The sequence below is a fragment of the Xiphophorus hellerii genome, chromosome 21 (assembly GCF_003331165.1).
Source record: "Xiphophorus hellerii strain 12219 chromosome 21, Xiphophorus_hellerii-4.1, whole genome shotgun sequence".
NCBI lineage: Eukaryota > Metazoa > Chordata > Actinopteri > Cyprinodontiformes > Poeciliidae > Xiphophorus > Xiphophorus hellerii.
Window position 1 is genome coordinate 2,379,101 of NC_045692.1, and position 7,491 is coordinate 2,386,591.

Here is a 7,491-nt window from a genome sequence, read left to right on the forward strand (position 1 = left end):
CCATGATCCTGAGCTCTGAGTTGCCTGGGACTTTGACCTTTGGCGTGGTCACCCATGGCAACATGCCTTCAGAATAGGGGTGGGGGGTCACACCAAGAGCGATTCAAATACTTGGATGGAGTAAAGCTGTAGATGTGAACATCTGGAGTCAACCCCCTCTTGAAAGCAAACTTGGAGAGAGAGCCTTAAAACAACAGTAACCCCCTTCCACATGGATCTACCACAAGCAGGAAGGAACATTCAGGTTGGATACCAAATCAGCTGAGTTTAGCAAAAAGCAACAGATTTAACTGAATAATTAGTGTGTGATGATAAATATCATAACCTCCTATTTTAAATGGAACCTAAAGGAGTTTTCATGTTTTTCCTTTCAGTAAGGATCCGGAGGCGCCTGAGATGAAGACAAGGAACTTCTCATCTAATCCAGGTTCTGAAGACTTGCTCTTCTTCCACTCTCATTGGTGCTATGGCCAGCTGTTGGGTTCCCTTGGAGTCCAGATGTTCCTTCTCACCCACCTTTGATTTTGCTGATGTTGCTCAAGTTAATTTGGCCTCCTTATTGTTTAGTTGTATTTATTTTATTCCAAACTATTAAACACGGCTGAAATATTTGTTACTAATAAAGTATAATTTCTTAAGTAAAGCTTATTTAAATTGGTTTTGTAGTTATTTTGGGGGAAAATCCTATTCGGGACAGTAGCCAATCAATGGCTGCTCTCACTCAAAGCTGGTGTTTTAAAGAGTAAAGGTTTTTCTGAAATCTTAGCTTCTGTTTGAGTTTAAGCTCTCACTCCAGGTTTTCCCGTTTCTGGCTCACACATTGCTTCAGTCTTAATTCATGAAGTGCTCACCTAAAAGGCTGATGCACTCATTATCATGGCTTCTAACCTTGAAGATGTTCTTTTTCTTCAAGGGAAGCTGTGAATTTTTTTCCTGTCTTGTTGCTGTATAATGTGCTTTAAGCAGACATTAACCACTTTGCTTCCTTGTAATAACTAATTTGTTTAGGGCTCTTAGTGCTCTTCTGAGTTGAAAGTAAAACTTTAAAGATGGTAATATTTAAAATGAATCAGGAGTCCTGAGTCAAAGAATGGGGCGACATCATCATCACTCTAATAAATACTTATTTGAATTCTGTCAGTAAAACATGTTGGATCGGGTTGGATCATTTTAAAATATGGAATTTTAAAATGTGGAATTAGAAAAGATTGATGGGAATGACAAAACTCAAAATCACATTTTGCAAAACAAAAACTTTTACTCTTGCTTGAGGTGATTTTTGGCTTTTTCTTAAAAAGTTACTGTGCTAATGAAGAGATGGAGCGAAAAGAGTTCTGAAGTACCTCACATGACTGATCATGAATCATTAGAATTGCACTTCTTTCTCTACGTCTTCGGACAACATGTAGCATTGCCACTATTACTTGACAAACAGCAGATTACTGAAAACCTCTCCTCATTTTTCAGATATGTGGGTTTCATTCTAGTTTGCGACTTCTACTTCCTGTTTATTATAGTCATGCAGCATCAATATCTGACAAAGTTACTCTTTTTGTATTCTGTTTAATTGAAACCAGGCCAGTAGAGGAAAACACGGCTAATTCACTTTTTTTGTGACATTTTAAAGGTTTGCTCAAAATTCGCATGAATTGGTTGAAAAAATGTTCAATGTTTGATGTGGTCATGGTAATTAATTCCCAAGACTTTCCTCTGGGTTTTTTTAATTGGTTTTTGGCAATTTTTCTCTCTTTTTTTGCATGTTTTACTCCCTATGCTTGCAAATTTCAGCACATTACAGGACAATACATGGCCTGCAGACAGATGGTCTTTTAAGAAAATAATCCAGCAGAGAGATTCCACTGAGGTAACTCTTGTTCTTAAACTGGTTCTGTTCAGGTGCTTTAAAATTTTGGTGCTTTGAGTGACAACCCCACTTCCACTGCTTTGGGGAACCAATCATGTGTCATCAACAGTGTGTGTTGAGCAATGTGGTAGAGGAGCGTAGTACCAAGGTGGTTGAGTTTTCTGAGCAGAGCCTGTTGCTATTAATTTAACCTTCCACAGACCTGGTACACTGGTTCAGTTCAGTTTCAATATCTTAGCAGGACTTTGATGACTAACACAGAAGATTTGTATTTCAAACCCTGGTGAAAGGTTGAAGAATTATGATTTTACCCAATCACTAACATTTGGCTGTAATATGTAATGTGAAAGCTTCATGAAGCTTACTAGAAAGTGAGTACTGTAAACAACCCTGTAGGTAGCAGGGCTACAACATCTTTACCAGCAATAAAAGGTCTTATATATTCCTCACGCTCTGACTTTAATTGCTCAATATTTGAAAGTGTAATCAACACGGACTGAATGGGTTTGTTCACCTTCTCCATGGACATCACTAAAACTACAGGTAGACTTCTATTTTTAAACAGAGCAGAAACAAAAGTCATCGTTCACAACTCCTTCCTCTGTTCTCTTATTGGCCCAGTTGAAATGCAACTAAAGAGATCAAGTTCAATGGGAGAAATCTCAGACAGAACTGTAAAAAAAACCGCAAAACAGCTAAATGGAAGAAAACTGGACTTAAAAAACAGCAGCTCTTCCCTTAAAAGCCGGCCTGACCAAAAGGTTACATTGCAAAACGTTCAAAAGGGCAGTTAAGCCTTCATATACATATAATGTATCACAGTCAATTAGTCAAAAGTGCAGCTTCGCAGCAGGGCATTGCTAATTAATTGATTGTCTTGACACCTTGAAAGCAGCACCCAATCAACTCTCAAATATAGGACGTTCCTGAAACAGAGCAGAGGACGTTACTTTCATACTGGGGTTGTGTGACCTTGTCATTTCCTGGATTCTCCCAGTTCCTCACAGTCCCCATGATGCTGATTATTCAGTCCTGCAAGGTCTTTTTACAGTATGCCACATTTTGTTTGGTCAAAGTGGGACTCAGGCTTTTCATAACAGTGGCTCTGACAAAGCAGGCAGCTTGACTGACATGTCAGCTACCAGCAGCAGAAGGCCTGCATATGGATGGATCACTCTTAACTGTGAGTGTCTGACAGGCCGGCTGACAGCTACCTCTGATGTATTCAAGCAGCGCTGCCCCGTTACTAAAGCTGACACACTTTCCTCAAAGCTTGTTTCTGTGTTAAGGGCCAAATTGATTACAGTCATTCAAGTTTGCTCTTTTTCTTGTCCTTGAGGAGCAGTGTGTGTGGCGGTGGGTAGCACCGACACCGACAAAGGAACACACTTCCTGTTTGCATGTCGGCTTGGAGTTGTCTATATGTTCTCCTCCACCCTGCAACAGTTTTTACAGCTAATGCTGCTTCCTTGCGCTGTCTAAAACAGTCATTAAACACATATGGAAGGCCATAATATTCTCTTCTTGTTAATGTGTTTACGTTAATGTTGAATCTCATTTTTGTTCCTCTTGCCAATATCTTGAAACAAATACTTGATACCCCCACTAAAGAAATCTTATAAATGCCTGTTTTAATAGTTAAAACATAAAATATACTTGAACCCCTCCAGCATGTACGTAGCGCTGACGATCCAGTCAAATTTGCAGTACCGTAATTCCGCCACACGTTGCGCTATCTGAAAAATTCCAACGGTTTCTGAAAGGGGAGACATTGTGCTTTTCAACCAGTATAGAGTTATTACAGTAATTTCACCCGTGCCGTAGCAGGGAGTGAAATTAATCTGAGGGGCACGCTTTTAATAGACAGTAAATTGTGAAAATAACTTGATATTGAAAGATATTGAAAGTCCTAGTTGTTATGTATAAATGGGCAAATATATATTAAAGAACTGCGTACAATTAAAATAAGCAAAAACAGACATTTGAAACTTAGGTCATCAAGGGTTAAAGTGCATTGATACACACAGTTCAAATGTTCTTCGCATTAGAGAAGAAGCTAGTCTTCCTTATTCTGGCTCCTGCAACAATCAGTGCCTAGGAAAATGAATGGATTCCTGGACTGGCCGGCTAATAGCCTGTCAAGTAGCATTGTGCCTGGACATTTCAGTTTTCCAAGCAGGATTTTCTTTCCAATAAAAAAAATCATAGAACAAAGTTTAGTTATGTTCCACAGAAGAAAATCCATGAATGAATTGTCTGTGAAAGTTTGCTCCACTGCTTATTGTCAGCGGTGAGATCCAAAGCAACCTGAGCCAATGTGAAAAAGTAATTGCCCCTAAACATCATACGTTGTTGTGGCACCCTTAATGGTGGTTATGCGTCTTTTATAGACTTGGAAATAGAAAAATGTTAGTCCATTCTTCTTTATAGAATTGTTATAAAACACTGGGGGTTTTAGGAGATGATTTGTCTGTTTACATTTGTGCCGCAGAATGCCAATAGGATAAACACCTGGATGTTAACCAGGCCTCCCATAACGCTTTCCTGAAGTTAATCCAGTCAGCGGACCTGCTGATGTGCTCTGGAGCCATGCTTTGCTTCAAAACCTCAACATGCTTCTAAGAAAGATCACAAAACGATGGCGGGGATGATGATGAATTATTGCAGATAATGTTTTTTACAGAAGGTGTTGATGATTTCTACATATCTGGCAGTAATCAGACCTAGTTGTGGTGAAATCACTTAAACCAGAAAAATGTAGTTAATCACAGTAAATGTAACATTTAACAATTACAGCTTTTGTCTGGATGACATTTTTTCCCTAAATAAATGAAATCAATATTTGTTGGCAGTGTATAGGACAAAAACAGTGAACGACACAAAGAAATCTGAAAGGGGGCAAATACTTCTCACAACTCGGTAGGTGATCCACTGACTGAGCTTAGTAACAGAATTAGCTCTTCCATTAGCACATTAGCAGATTAGCAGTAAGCGCGCTCAACACTTGGGCTGACGAATCTGCTCTCCTCACCATGCCTTTCCAAATATGGATTCATCATGTAATATTTTCATGAATATGATAAACGTCTGTGATAAGATGAAAACCACCATAAAATATCGAATATCACAAATCTTAAAATGAATTAAAACAATTCTAGCATATGTAAGTAGTGAACCCCACTTTCAGCGGATTTCCCCCTTTTCTACTGGTTATAGAAAAATTACTTCCTCCAACACAACACACACGGTCTGACACATTCTTTCAATGTGCAGGAAATCTCTGCAAACAAATTTAGCATATAATATCGTTTTACATGATTGTTTGCCAGATCACTTCCTGACAAAAGCCATTCATAGCTTCTCTCAATCTCTCCTGCCGCCTCCTTCCCAGTCCACCCAAAGCTGCAGTTATTACCCCACACTGAAAAACGGCGAAGCGCCGTATTTGACTTTCTCCTGCGTTGTGTCTGAGCGGCTCCGGATTTCACACCCGTGTACGCGTCTGCGGAGGGAAGGATGTATATTCATTCGTGCGTCGCCGATTCTGGCAGGCGAAAGGAGAAAAGGAAGATGGAGAGACAGAATTAGGCCAGTTACTGGCAGAGCGCCCCGCAGCCTCAGTCATAGAGGCTGGGTGCCTGAGGAGGGACCGGAGGCCCCCCGACAAACCCTGACATCATCAGCTCCCGTTCCTCACGTCTGCTGAGACACAGTCACGCAGACACTATATTTATGCTGCCACTAATACACATGCTGCAGCCGAGCTCATGAGCTGGGCTGTCTGTTCGCAGCTTTCAACTGTAAAGCCCAGGTAGACTGAACTATCACCTTCAGTTTGTCATCATGAAAGGAAAAGGTGATCTGGTGTGAAATGGAAAAGATAAGACATCACACTGGCAGAAACTGCAGCAGCTGCAGCACATTTAGCTTGAAATGTGCCTGTCGCTCCTTTAAAGGGGGAAGCTTTTCCTTTTATGTTCCAGGTTCTGTCAGATATCAGGCCTCTGAGAGGAATCAAAGGAATGTTTTAGCTAAAATACAAAAATATCACATACGACTCTGAGTAAAACAGCACACACCCTGTTTAATTTTGGGATTTTCTTTATCAAAACATTAAAAGTTACCCAGTCCTCACCAAATTTGATGTGAAAACATGAGGACACCCCATTACAGTGGAGCCCCTTTATATGTTAACTGCCTATTTCAATAGTTTAAACACCAACTATTCCTCAATATGTATTCAACGCACACAGTAGAAATTGTTTTAGAACTACAGCCGAGGCTAACAAATACAGCCTCTCATCTTAGATCTATATGTGTTACGGTCAGAAACAAAGTGAATAATTCAGAGTTTCACAGAAATATCAACCAACACATGAAGGATTCTTCATAAAATTCAGAAAATTACTGATAACGCTGAACATCGTCTTTATGAAACTGTTACACAACAACTGAGTGTCTTCAGTCAGAGGTCACTAGCTGTGTTTCCTCTACAAATGTGAGGAAAACTTTGTCAATATTCCACTAATGTTGAAAAAACACAATTTAATAACTGCCGCCTTTCCATTCACAATTAAAATAATTTGTGAATAGGTTTGTTCATGTGATAATGTATATATGAAACATACGCACACACATCCCTATACATATATATATATATATATATATATATATATATATATATATATATATATATATATATATGCAGGTATATACAGTACAGACCAAAAGTTTGGACACACTTTCTCATTATTGAATTCAGTGAGAAAGTGTGTCCAAACTTTTGGTCTGTACTGTATATATATATATATATACCTGCATTTTTGTAATTTACCTTGCAGACAGACTGTTCCTATTTGATGGTCTAACCCAAACGTACATGGCATGTGGCTCTCCTCCACCCTGCCATCATTGTTCTCTCCGTCTCCCTGACTGGCTTGTTCTGTCACACATGGCCACATATCTAATTTCACATTACAAGTAGCAGCACAGAAAATTCAATTTGTTTTTGTTTCCCTGCCATTTAGTGCTATTTCCATAAAATGAGAGTGGCTGACATCCAAAATCAATGCCTGTTTCCAAACCTCCAAGACTAATGGGGTAGATAGCTAAAACCGCAAGTTAATTGTTCAGCAATGCCCTTGAAAATTGTGTGTCACTCTCTCTCTCCATCTCTCTGTCCCTTACCATCTCTCTTCTATTTACATTGCACTCTTGACTGCCACTTGAGGAATAATTTCATGCGGAATTTCTAATGACATGGACTTGGAATCTTAGCAGTCATGCTTAACTGAGCCCAAACTTGGACCTGGGTATTCCAAAATTCATAATTCATTCATGCTATCATGCAGGTTCTGTGAGTTTTCTGCTAAGAAGAAGAAATGTGACTTTCTGTTTGTCTGTGGAACAGCGTATGTTTTAGCCGTGCCAGGTGTAAGTGCCAGTAGAATGACTCTCAGACGATGTGCTGTAATTTTTCCTCTGCATCACAAATTAGCTTTGAAATAAGTGATCTTGCAGTAGGAATTGAACTGTTAATTACCAATTTGGTAGGATTAAACTAGCTTTATTAGGATATATATTAGCACAGTTATAACTGGAAAAATGAAAGTACTGTACTTTAAGAT